The following is a 13,913-nucleotide window of genomic DNA, read 5'->3' on the forward strand; positions in this document are numbered from 1 at the left end:
AAAAAAATCTAATACACCCCCGAACATCAGTAGACACGGAACTAATGGAATTTTTTGTTGTTGATTATTCTGTAAAATAAATAAACTCTTGGGTGCGTGACTTAGAAATGCCTGGACTCCCCAACTTACAAAAGGTGTTTAGCAACAGCTCCGTCCCGAAGAGAGTCAAATTCGCTGCCTTTAAAGACCTCCTTACAATTCTCACTCGACCAGTATTCCTTCAGCACTGGAAGTAAAAAAACTAATTCCGCAGTCAGCAGGTGAAGCAAATGTATAATTCTGGAGCAGTCGGCTTCACCACCATTGACTTTGTGCTATTAAACTTCCTGGCAACCCTCATAGTCTCACTGGGTCCAGTCAGTAGCAGAACAAAGCGGAGCTTTATCGCAGCAAAGAAACCATGCATTCCAGGAATTCTTAATACTTGGCATGTTAATCCAAGTTTTTTTTTCGGGGGGGGGGGGGGGGTGGGGGGAGGAAGGGGGGGGGTGGGTGCCATGGGCAATATATTTTCTAAGCTACATAATAAAATTACAAATTTTGCAGCAAGATAATTTTATTCTGTAAAGTATGTCGTCCACTGACAGTGCCCAATTGATAAAACATTGGCAATTAATGTTTCTCTCTAATAGTCAACAGGTCAACAAGACCAAAAAAAAACTCAAAATTAGGTGAAAAGTTACATTTTAGGAATTTTGGCACAAGTATAGCTGAAATATCACATGGTTTCTTACCTTCTTTACTCGGTCTCCGGTTCATTACGAGAAACATATCAAATAGATCAAGCATTGAGAGCGTCAAATCAAGCCAATCTCCGATAGAAAGACAAGATTATAATTTATTTAATGTCCAACACTACACCTGGCAGCAACCTAAGAGAGAGTTCAAAGGCACACAGTTAGATAACATAATTGTATGCTTCATTCAAACAAAGTCATTCAAAATTGCCAGCTCAGGATTCTACCATTTCACATCTCTTTCTGGTACTTCAATTATGGAAGAGCCGACCAAGAGGAGATATCAACGACCACCACAAGCCTTTCACACTGCAGTCCATTTCCAACAAGAAAGATGTCTTCAAAATTGTTAAACTCCTCATATTTCTGGCTGACAACAGTGCTATTCATGGTGTTCCGACAGCCCGAAACCGCTTGTTTTTATTAAAAATCGAGAAATCTACGATGGGCCAGGACCACCGAAGGCGAAGGAAGCCACGGAGGTCGGAGAGAATGAGAGACGTGGTAAAATAAAACAAATCGCCGTGGTCGGCTGACAAAGTTTATAGATTGCAGGAGGAAGAGAACACCAAATGAGAGTTCCATAGACTGGAGTTCCTGCGTCGAATGAGTCCAGACAAGGAAGACAGTTCGTAGACTGATGGACAATATGACAGTCACCTCCCCTCCCAGTTTGACTTCCTCCAGTGTCTTCCAAATCTGGGGACTTTCTCCTCACTTACTCCTTGAAATAAGTGTTCTTGAAGTATTCCGAGGATTTTAATCTTAGGTCCAACAGACTAAATTCCCTTTTTTTCAAAAAAAAAAGGTCTCTCTCTTCGGGTGGCCTTTTCACTGAATCTAGAGAATCAGCCAGCCGAGAAGAATGGGGATTAACTTAACAGTCCTTTGATTATCTTTACTCAACTTTTTAAAACATTACTCTGATCTGGTATTGCGTGTGCTGATGACACCAGCTTGAAGGAGTTACTGAGCCAGAGCAGCAGAACCCAATTAACATTCACACAGCTGTGTTCATTTAAGCTGGTATTATTTCAGCTCCCTTACGCTGCCAGAATGGCAAATCAGCCATTCCAGTATCCTTGATGTCATTTAAGCAAAATTACTTTAAAAACAGTAAAAATGCAGAGACACAACTTTTTGTAATAGCAAAGTTTTTTAAAATGGGGATGGCAACTCCATCTTAACATCTGACCCATCAATTGTACCAACAAGTACAGTAGGTACCGAGAGGCATATATCCATGCCTTTCCACTGCAAACAATTTAATCTTGGTGAGTTTTACATCTATGGTGCTTTTGTTCGGTTCTATAATTGACATTCCAAGAATGTAATGTTTCACTAAGTATAGAGTGCTAAAAATTACTTCAAAAGGCTATCTTCAAATCACAGGGCTAAATCGTCCACCCTCATCCATCTGGATCTATACCGAGTTCATAATGCTGATATTTTGACATTTTCATTTTTTAGATGGTGCAATGGTTTAACATGCCAAGTCACAAAGCAGTAAACAGACTTGCATTTACGTAGCGCCTTGCACGGCCTCCGGACGTCCCAAAGCACTTTACCGACAATGAATTACTTTTGGAGTGGAGTCATGTCATAGTGTAGGAAACGCGGCAGCCATATTGCGCACAGCAAGTTCCCACAAACAGCAAGGTGATCATGACCAGATGACCTGTTTTAGTGGCAGGATGGAGATGACCATATTGGAAGCAGCTATCATTGCGAGAGTGGATTACCTATGCAAGTAATTTTTCTTGTTATGTTAAACTGTCACCTGAGCACCAAGAGTTAAAAATTAGATGTGAAGTGTTACAATAATTTTAATAGTAACAATGCTGTTTGCTTTTATCATCTAATTGCAGGTATGAAAAATGTGTTAATTGTTTAAAAAAATGAGTTCCATCAACTCGTGTTGTGTCTTTTTGCGATTGCTCACATCGGATTGTTGAGAGTTACAACCGAGACCGAGGGAGACAAGTCCAGACCTGCCAGATGGGCAAATGGTGGAGAGAGAAAGTTTGTCTCAGCTTTGATTTTGGAGAGTTTGGGCCTGGACAGCTTATTTACACTTTGCCAGTTTAATGTCAATTCAAGGCCCAAACTCCCTCGCACCGACAGTAAAGTTGTCATCTAAAGCCGCCTCCTTCGTGCAGTAGCAAAATCTTTTGAGATTTCAGATCATAAACAAAAGACTAGAGGAAGATCATTTGAAGTGTGTGTGACTGGGACCTTGAAAAGGCAGCTGCCAAAAAAGAAATATATTAATTAAAGGTCCTGCTGATTGAACTGGCAAGAACCTGGAACAGAACAAAGTCATACAGAACAGGAAGGTTGCAGACTTCATCCCCGAACTGTACTTAGCAGTTGTTCCACAACAGACCTCAGCATCCATGGTGGAAAAATAAAAATCAACTACATTCCCCACTTCTGTTTGCAATTCACGGCAAGCAAGCCCCAGGTGGGCAGAGGAAACGTTACAAGGACACCCTCAAAGCCTCCCTGATAAAGTGGGACATCCCCACCGAAACCTGGGAATCCCTGGCCAAAGACCGCCCTAAGTGGAGGAAGTACACCTGGGAGGGCGCTGAGCACCTCGAGTCTCATCGCCGCGAGCATGCAGAAATCAAGCGCAGGCAGCGGAAAGAGCGTGCGGCAAATCTGTCCCACCCTCCCTTACCCTCAACGACTATCTGTCCCACCTGTGACAGGAACTGTGGCTCTCGTATTGGACTATTCAGCCACCTAAGAACTCATGTTAAGAATGGAAAGCAAGTCTTCCTCGATTCCGAGGGACTGCCTATGATGATGATTGTTGTGTAAACCTGTAAATACCTTGTTTAACCACCAGAGGGCTCATCCCCTGGAGTCCCAAGGGATCCCACAATCCCTTGGAAGCACCTGTATATAAGGAGGCCTCACAGGCTGGAGAGGCACTCTGGAGACCTGTAATAAAGGACTCGGGTCACACATTACTTTGAGCTTACAGTATCTGGTTAGATTCTTTATTCATTGTGGATAAATGTGAGGTTATCCACTTTGGTGGTAAAAACAGAGAGACAGACTATTATCTGAATGGTGACAGATTAGGAAAAGGGAAGGTGCAACGAGACCTGGGTGTCATGGTACATCAGTCATTGAAGGTTGGCATGCAGGTACAGCAGGCGGTTAAGAAAGCAAATGGCATGTTGGCCTTCATAGCGAGGGGATTTGAGTACAGGGGCAGGGAGGTGTTGCTACAGTTGTACAGGGCCTTGGTGAGGCCACATCTGGAGTATTGTGCAGTTTTGGTCTCCTAACTTGAGGAAGGACATTCTTGCTATTGAGGGAGTGCAGCGAAGATTCACCAGACTGATTCCCGGGATGGTGGGACTGACCTATCAAGAAAGACTGGATCAACTGGGCTTGTATTCACTGGAGTTCAGAAGAATGAGAGGGGACCTCATAAACGTTTAAAATTCTGACGGGTTTAGACAGGTTAGATGCAGGAAGAATGTTCCCAATGTTGGGGAAGTCCAGAACCAGGGGTCACAGTCTAAGGATAAGGGGTAAGCCATTTAGGAACGAGATGAGGAGAAACTTCTTCACCCAGAGAGTGGTGAACCTGTGGAATTCTCTACCACAGAAAGTAGTTGAGGCCAATTCACTAAATATATTCAAAAGGGAGTTAGATGTAGTCCTTACTACTCGGGGGAATCAAGGGGTATGGCGAGAAAGCAGGAAGGGGGTACTGAAGTTTCATGTTCAGCCATGAACTCATTGAATGGCGGTGCAGGCTAGAAGGGCTGAATGGCCTGCTCCTGCACCTATTTTCTATGTTTCTATGTTAAGACAGAACACTGATGACCGAGATCATATTGACCCCACGTGAAAAAAGGATCTGGATTGGTTGTGATGCTCCCCTGAATTGATATGCCGGCGACAGTCATTTTCTCGACTTGCACATGAAGACTGGCCACTGGTTGGAGACACTTCCGATAATTTCCATACAATGTAATAGGGTTGTGCAATGGTACAAGAGTGTTATCACTTTCTGCAAGCAATGGATTCTGAAACAAAATCTAACAAGTCTCATCCAGATCAGGTTAGCTGTTTTGAATAAATTTTAAAGAACGCTTGCCCATCGTGTCTCTGGCGACATTTAAAGCCTTCTCCACTGCTCATCATAACTGTGTACAGTGACAATCAATAATTGTACATTTGCTGTGTGGCAGGATCAACATGTCCTTCCAGAAAAAGGAAGATTTTTCCATTACCACAGAAAACCTAAAATTAGCTGTGTGAATATTGCAAATATAGATCTCCATTTCTGTACAAGTGCATGCCAGTTCAAGGAAAATCCTGCAGTCCACACTAAATGTCATCTTTAATTAGGCAGGCCATTTATAAAAATCACAAGCTTTTACCAGTATTCATTGTACCATAACCAAAAAAAAGCATTATCTGGTCATCATCACACTGCTGTTTGTGGGAGCTTGCTGTGCACAATTTGGCTGCTGCGTTTCCTACATTACAAGTGATTACACTTCAAAAAGTACTTCATTGGCTGTAAAGCGCTTTTAGTCATTTGGTGTTCGTGTTCGTGAGCAGCGTGGAGGCTACGTCGGGGAGAAGCACCAGCTGGTGCAGGAGGGTGACGGCAGCGAAGAGTGACGTCAGCAAGGTCCGGGTCAGTGATTGGAGCGTGGGCAGATACAGCAGGAGCGGCGAGAGACTGTGGAGGGATGTGATCAGGGCCCAGGAGGCGTGAGTTCAGGGCCAGGGGCCCAGGGGCAACACGGGCCAGCCCACACTGCGATATGTGTGCACACTCGGTCTGTGCAGCAGAGCTGGTCTCCAGTCGTCTTGGTTAATCCTTGCCACTGGACCAAGACCGAGCTCTGTCAAGTCATGGTAGTGGCTGGTGTGTAATGGCCACCACACATTGAAAAAAAAAATCGAGGCACAGGCATCTTCCACCCTACACTATGTAGTTCAGGACCTGGAATGTTAAGTGTTTCAATGACAGACCTGTGAACTCATCCTTTTTTGGCGTGGAAGCAAGTCATCCTTGTTTTGAGGGACTGCCTATGATGATGATGTTTGTGAAAGGCTCCATATAAATGCAAGTCTTTCTTTCTTCAGCATACTTCACATTAAAAACAAGCATGTTGATACAACTCGTTGTGCTCAGGCAATCTACCGATCCTTACAATGTGGCCCAGGTCGCCTGCACCTGCAGATTCGCTGCTCCCCCTGACTCGACCTCCATTCACCAACTTCCTACTCCACGGGATGTTAACTGACCTGCGCTTCAGTACCTTCCCCCAGCAAGCAAAAGGGCCCGATCCCAATAAAACCATCGGCCCCATCACCAGTTGGCAACCTCTCACAGTGGCAGGGTTGCACCATTCCCAAGAGCACAAAAATGGGTCAGGCACTCTACCAAGCCCAACAGTGGAGCGACCTGGAACGTAGACATTGGGGATAATTTTCACCTTCATCACTTGGGTGGTAAAGTGGCAGAGTGGTGTGATCACCCACCCATTATGGAAGCCGCCTAATTTATATCTTCACTGAAATCAATAACGGAGGTCTCCCGATCTCCTGTTGTAATATTGGCAGAAACCAGAGAAGAACCCACGTAAAGTAGATAGAAGTTTTGGAGGCATGAATGTGTGGGTTACATTTCCTGGACCACAAGTGACAACACTAGTACTTCATTGGCTGCAACGTGCTTTGGAATGTCCTGGAGTTGTGAAAGGCGTTATGTAAATGCAAGTTCGTTCTTTTATTGACATTGCAAAAACTGAACCAAATCTTTCAAAGATGTATTAGTCAGCGTTGGAACTAAATGCCTAGTGATGGTTCCACAATAACCAAAATTCTTTTGTGTGTAAATAAATACAAGCATCAATAAAAAAGGTAAAGAAAAACAAGTTTATAGCAGTTTGCTCTTACCGTACAATGCTGTACGATATTTATCCCAGAGCAGTGACTCTCGCGTTTACAACTAAAACACTATGCAAATACTGGGGCGGAATGAAACTGCAATGCTTCACCTATTCCATATAATGATTTTCAGTTAATACCAGACTTTGAGTAAGGTGAAACAGACAGCAGAGTGTTCAATTACCAACAGAACAATCTGGTGGACAGTCTGTATAGATCTATTTACGTGTAGCGTGCCCCCATTCATTGAGAGGTGGAAGCACTGAGGCAGCAAGTGGCAATGCTGTAAACTAAAAGTCTCTCTCACTGCAGCTTCTGGCTGCTCCTTAATGATAGGAGCTCGAGAGTTAAACCATGGTGCCAGGGGTAGAGGGGTGCTATGTTAAGTTAGGAATAGACAAAAGGCTGTTTTTCCTCTTTACTTCACCCAATTGTAAATGCATAATTCTCCCCAAAGAGAGGATGTAGGGAGACAACAAAAACTTATATAGCGCCTTTAACGGAGTATTACGTGTCCCAAGGCACTTCACAGGAGTGATATCAAATTTGACACATAGAAACATAGAAAATAGGTGCAGGAGTAGGCCATTCGGCCCTTCGAGCCTGCACCACCATTCAATAAGATCATGGCTGATCATTCACCTCAGTACCCCTTTCCTGCTTTCTCTCCATACCCCTCGATCCCTTTAGCCGTAAGGGCCATATCTAACTCTTTCTTGAATATATCCAACGAACTGACAACAACTCTCTGCGGCAGGGAATTCCACAGGTTAACAACTCTCTGAGTGAAGAGGTCTCTCCTCATCTCAGTCCTAAATGGCTTACCCCTTATCCTTGGACTGTGTCCCCTGATTCTGGACTTGCCAAACATCGGGAACATTCTTCCTGTATCTAACCTATCCAGTCCCGTCAGAATGTTATAAGTTTCTATGCGATCCCCTCTCATCCTTCTAAACTCCAGTGTGTAAAGGCTCAGTTGATCCAGTCTCTCCTTATACGTCAGTCCTGCCATCCCGGGAATCAGTCTGGTGAACCTTCGCTGCACTCCCTCAATAGCAAGAACGTCCTTCCTCAGATTAGGAGACCAAAACTGAACACAATACTCCAGGTGAGGCCTCACCAAGGCCCTGTACAACTGCAGTAAGACCTCCTTGCTCCTGTACTCAAATCCCCTAACTATGAAGGCCAACATACCATTTGCCTTCTTCACCGCCTGCTGTACCTGCATGCCAACTTTCAATGACTGATGTACCATGACACCCAGGTCTTGTTGCACCTCCCCTTTTCCTAATCTGCCGCCATTCAGATAATATCCTTCCTTCATGTTTTTGCCACCAAAATGGATAACCTCATCTTTATCCACATTATACTGCATCTGCCATGCATTTGCCCACTCACCTAACCTGCCCAGGTCACCCTGCAGCCTCTTAGCATCCTCCTCACAGCTCACACCAAACCACAAAAGGAGATATCAGGGCAGATGACCAAAAGCTTGGTCAAAGAGGTAGGTTTTTAAAAAGGAAGAATGTTCAAGGAGGAGAGCCCGAGTCAGAGGTTTAGGGAGGGAATTCCAGGGGTTAGGGCCAAGGCAGCTGAAGGCACGGCCGCCTATGGTGGAACACTTAAAAATCGGGGATGCTCAAGAGGCCAGAATGGGAAGAGTGGAGAGAACTGAGAGTTGGAGGGCTGGAGGAGGTTCCAGAGATAGGGAGAAGGAAGGCCATGGAGTGATATGAAAACAAGTCTGAGAATTTTAAAATCTAAGGGCCCGAACTTCGTGGTCTTACCGCCGCCGAGTTTTTTGGGCAGTCTCCCCTTGGTGCCATTTTTATGGAGGTCTCCCACCTAGGGGGCGCACTGCTGCGTGAAGGCAGGTCGAACCCCAATGGGAAGCAAGACGACCTGCAAAAAAGGTTAGTGAAGTTTTTATTTATTTTTTTCCAGCGATTTGTGTGTATGTGGTCCCTGAAGGTCTTTGTGTTTTTTTTTTGGTGAAAATTATTATTGCTGTGTTTCTTCCCCCCCCCCCCCCCCCACCCCCGGCCCAACTCAATCTTCGGCAGCACTTTGCCGAGGATCGCATTTGCCGCCAAGATTGGGAGCTCCCGTCCAGATTCAACGGCATAAGTAGTTTTTTGGTCACCAGGCAGTACTTTAAGGACTTTTTCACAAAACTCCCGCCCAAAGTACCGTCAGGTATGTCAGCGGTCCTTTGGGCAGTACTTGGCTTTGACCAAGTTCGGGCCCAAGGAGTTGCTCAACCAGGAGTCATTGTCGGTCAGTGAGCACAGGAATGATGGGTGAACAGGAGTTGGTGCGAGTTAGGATACGGGCACCAGAGTTAGAAGATTTTTCAAATATCTTTCACCAATGGGCTAGCTAAAGGGAAAATTTTATCTAGATCTGAATCTCAAGATGAAACTAGTGATTTATCTGCCCACTGGTTGTGATTTTGGTTTAATTCGTTCCGGAGTTGTAGGAGTCACTGGCAAGGCCAGCATTTATTGCCCATCCCTAATTACTCTCGAGAAGTGGTGGTGAGCCGCCTTATTGAACCGCAGCTCAAGGAGGGCGTCTGAAGGTCAACTAAACAATGATGATTGGCCCACCCAGCAGCTTTGGTATGAAGCATTAAAAAAATGAGTCAACACAGATCCCAGGGAGCTGAACTGAGAGAGAATTTTATATCCCATGCCCATGGTTGAGTAAATATACTAGTTTTAAGCCAAGCAAATGTATTCAGCATTTTGATTAAAAAAATGGATTTTGACATATATTCCTGGATGAAGTGTCCGATCTCGCGGTTAATCCAGCACTTGGCAGATCATGCCGGTTGGCCACAAAAGAAAGATAAAGCTGACAGCTCAGCCGAGAGAACAGCATCTTGTTGGAGGGAAGAAAGTGCAATCACCCCCAAAATCAGTAGCCATGGCAGCTTGCCCATCCTTCCCACACTGGAGGAGGTGGTTGCCCGAGAACAGCATGTAAATGTGTCCACTGGTCAAGTATAAATGCAGAACTGAAAAGGCCAGAAAACAAATGATGTTTGCTGAACAGAAAGTGGACACGGGAAGGAGACCACAAATACCCAAGGAAGCAGCTGATTGCCCATGGAATCGATATTTTTTTTGATGGCAACTGCTAAAATTACTGGAAAATTGCACAAGAAAGATGAGAGTATCTTTCTCAGCGAGTTGTGGTGATGCACTGCCTCAAAGTGCGGTGGACACAGATTCAACCGTAACTTTCAAAAGCGAATTGGATATCTACATAATGTGCAGGGCTACGGGGAAAGGGCAGGGGAGAGGGAGTAATGGGATCGCTCTTTCAAAGAGCCAGCACAGGTACGATGGGCCGTTTGGCCTCCTTCTGTGCTGTATCATTCTATAAAAATACAAAAAACTCAAAGGCATTTTATTTAGCCATGCTGACATTCTGAAGGACAATGGTTAAAAGCAATAAAGGATGTAGCAAAATGAATTGCTAAGCTGAAGCAGCAAATAACTAGTCTAGATATAAATTCCTAAATCAACACCATGTAGTTTACAAGCAAAGCAATTACTTTATCTCCGATAATGAAGCAGACTATGCCAGCCGACAGCAGGACTTGGATAATAGAGCTTAGGCTGACAAGTGTCAAGTAGCTTTCATACTGCACAAGTGCCAGGTAACTACCACATCAAACACAATCACCACCTTCAATGTCACGACGATCACAGAGATCTCCCTCCCCCCCCCACCCCCACCAACCTCTTGAGGGGGATCACCATCAACCACAAACTTAACTGGACCAGCCAAGCCAACACGACAACTACAAAAAGTCAGAGGCTGCGCCCTTACAATGTGCAGCAGCTCACCTCCTGACCTCCCAAAAGCCCCACCACCATCTACAAACTGGTCAGGAATGTGAAGGAATACTCAACACGCCCTCCGGATGGGGGCAGCTACACAATACTCGAAGCACAGCACCATCCAAGGCAGAGCAATTTGCTTGATCACTGCCCCCGTCACTAGACTCAATGTCCCCTACACACGCCACAACCGGCGCACTGTGGTCACAGTATGAATTGCTGCAGGAGACACTGCAGTTTCTTACCAAATGTACTTGGACAGCATCGTCCATCCCTGCGACTTCAACTACACAGAAGGACAAAAGCAAAAATGCTGAGGGAACGCCATCACCTTCAAATTCCCCACTCGCGTGACTTGTCTGACATTCAGTACTGGACAAGCATAAATTTCCCCAAATAAATATTGGGAAGACTGAAGCCATTGTCTTCGGTCACTGCCACAAAATCAGTTTCTTAGTCACCAACTCCATCCCTCTTCCCAACGTCTGTCTGAGGCTGAACCAGACTGTTCGCAACCTCGGTGTCATATATGACCCTGAAATGAGCTTCCGACCACATATTGGCACCGTAATTACGACCGTCTATTTTCATCTCCATAACATTGCCCATCTCCGCCCCTGCCTCAGCTCATCTGCTGCTGAAACCCTTATCCATACCTTTGTTACCTCCAGACTTGACTATTCCAACTGGCTGACTGGCCTCCCATGTTCTACCCTATGTAAACTTGAGGTCATCCAAAACTCAGCTGCCCGTGCCCTAACTCGCACCGAGTCCCATTCACCCATCACCCCTGTGCTCGCTGACCGACAATGGCTCCCAGTTGAGCAACTCCTTGATTTTAAAATGCTCATCCTCGTTTTCAAATCCCTCTATGACCTCGACTATCCCCATCTCTAATCTCCTCCTGCCGCCACATGCCCCTCTCCCACCCCTCCTCAGCCAAGATGTCTGCATTCCTCTAATTCTGGCATCCAGAGCATACCAGATTATAACTGCTCAACCATTGGTAGCTGTGCCTTCAGCTGCCTAGGCCCTAGGCTCTGGAATTCCTTACCTAAACTGCTCCACCTCCGCCTTTTAAGACCCTCCTTAAAATCTACCTCTGCCCTAATTTCTCCTTAAACAATAAGGGGATAAGGAGTTATGGGGAGCGGGCGGGGAAGAGGAGCAGAGTCCATGATCAGATCAACCATCTTATTGAATGGCGGAGCAGGGTCGAGGGGCCGTATGGCCTATTCCCATTCCCATTTCTTATGTTCTTATGTTCTTATAGCTCGGTGTCAAATTTTGTTTGATAAAGCTCCTGCCTTGGGACGTTTTACTACGTTAAAAGGTGCTATATAAATAAAAGTTGTTGCTATTGTCATTCCTTCATCATCGCTGGGTCAATATCCTGGAATTCACTACCCAACACCATTGTTGGACCACCATTAAATCTGAACAAAGCAAACTATGTAGGTACGAGGGACAAGTTGGCCAAGGTAGATTGGCAAACTAGATTAAAAGATTTGACAGTAGATAAACATTGGCAAACATTTAAAGAAATAATGCGTAATGAATGACCCCACAGAATAAATGGCCCAACCATGACTAACAAGAGACCTTAGAGATTGTTTTAGATTAAAGAAAGAGGCTTATAATGTTGCTAGAAAGAGTAGTAGGCCCAAGGACTGGGCGGATTTTAGAATTCAGCAAAGGAGGTTCAAGAAATTGATAAAGGGAAAATAGAACACGAGAGTAAGCTAGAGAACAAATCCCCTGGACCTGATGGTCGACATCCTAGAGTTTTAAAAGAGGTGGCTACTGAGATAACGGATACATTGGTTTTGATCTCCCGGAATAACAGTCCCCGCAAATTGGAAGGTAGGAAGTGAAAGGAGGGAAGAGAGAAAACAGGGAACTATAGACCAGTTAGCCCGACATCAGTAGTAGGGAAAATGCTAGAATCTATTATTAGGAATGTGGTAACTTAGAAAAACATAATATAATTGGGTAGTCAACAGATTTATGAAAGGGAAATTGTGTTTGACAAATTAGATAAGGGGGAACAAGTGGATACCATGTCTTTGGCTTTTCAAAAGGCATTCAATAAGGTGCCACACAAGAGGTTATTAAACAAAATTAGGCCTCATGGGATTGAGGTAATATATTAGCACGGATTGAGGATTGGTTAATAGGCCGTATGGCCTATTCCCATTCCCATTTCTTATGTTCTTATGTTCTTATAGCTCGGTGTCAAATTTTGTTTGATAAAGCTCCTGCCTTGGGACGTTTTACTACATTAAAAGGTGCTATATAAATAAAAGTTGTTGCTATTGTCATTCCTTCATCATCGCTGGGTCAAGAAAACAGCAGGAATGAATGGGTCATTTTCAGGTTAACAGGCTGTAACTAGTGGGGTACCACAAGGATCAGTGCTTGGGCCTCGGTTATTTGCAATTTAGATCAATGATTTGGTTGAGGGGGTGGAGCGTAATGTATCCAACTTTGCTAACGATATAAAGCTAGGTGGGAAAGGAAGTTGCACAGAAGATGCAAAGAGCATGCAAAGGGATATAGACAGGCTAAGTTAGTGGGCAAGAACATGGCTGATAGAATATAATGGGGAGAAATGTGAAGTTATCCACTTTGATCGGAAAAAAGAGCAGAATTGTTTTTTTAAATGATGAGATTGGGAAATGTTGGTGTTCAGCACAACCTGGGTGTCTTTGTACATGATTGACAGAACATTAACATGCAAGTACAAGCAATTAGGTAAGCAACTGTTGTACTTCAATCCTTTTGTAATAAAGGTTAAGAGTAAAGAAATCTCTTAGCCTTTATTACAAAATTATATCGGGCCTTGGGGAGACCGCATCTGGAGTGCCGTGTACAGTTTGATCTCCTTACCCAAGGAAGGACATACTTGCCTTAGAGGGAGTGCAACAAAGGTTCACCAGACTGATACCTGGGTTGGGGGGGAATTATCCTATGAGAAGAGATTGAGTAGACTAGGCTTATATTCCCTAGAGTTTAGATGAATGAGAGGTGATCTCATTGAAACATATAAAATTCTTAAGAGGATTGACAAGGTAGATGCTGAGAGGATGTTTCCCCTGGTTTGCAAGTCTAGAACTAGGGGTCGCAATCTCAGAATAAGGGGCCAGCCTTTTAGAACGGAGATGAAAAATTTCTTCACTCAAAAGGGCTGTAATCTTTGGAATTCTCTACCCAGAAGGCTGTGGATGCTCAGTTGTTGAGTATATTCAAGACAGAGAGAGATTAATAGATTTTTGGACACTAAGGGAACCATGGGATATGGGGATAGGGCAGGAAGATGGGGTTGAGGTATAAAAGTGTTGTGTACCTGTAAAGCATGCACTCCCATGTTCCGCCACCAGGGAGTGCATCC

At 44.5% G+C, this 13,913-nt stretch overlaps 1 long non-coding RNA gene across 3 annotated transcripts in view; it reads right to left on the minus strand.

Moving 5' to 3' along the window:
* The window catches only part of LOC139266733 (uncharacterized), a 109,642-nt gene that overhangs the window by 69,361 nt on the left and 26,368 nt on the right, over positions 1 to 13,913 (minus strand). For 2 of the 3 annotated variants that reach the window (XR_011593753.1, XR_011593754.1), the window contains exon 4: positions 735 to 872. The exons of the other annotated variant lie outside the window; for it this stretch is intronic. This is a non-coding gene — a long non-coding RNA (uncharacterized lncRNA). The remainder of the gene's footprint in view (positions 1 to 734; positions 873 to 13,913) is intronic. 3 annotated transcript variants of the gene reach the window in all.

Source organism: Pristiophorus japonicus, chromosome 7 (genome assembly GCF_044704955.1).
Source record: "Pristiophorus japonicus isolate sPriJap1 chromosome 7, sPriJap1.hap1, whole genome shotgun sequence".
Classification (NCBI taxonomy): domain Eukaryota; kingdom Metazoa; phylum Chordata; class Chondrichthyes; family Pristiophoridae; genus Pristiophorus; species Pristiophorus japonicus.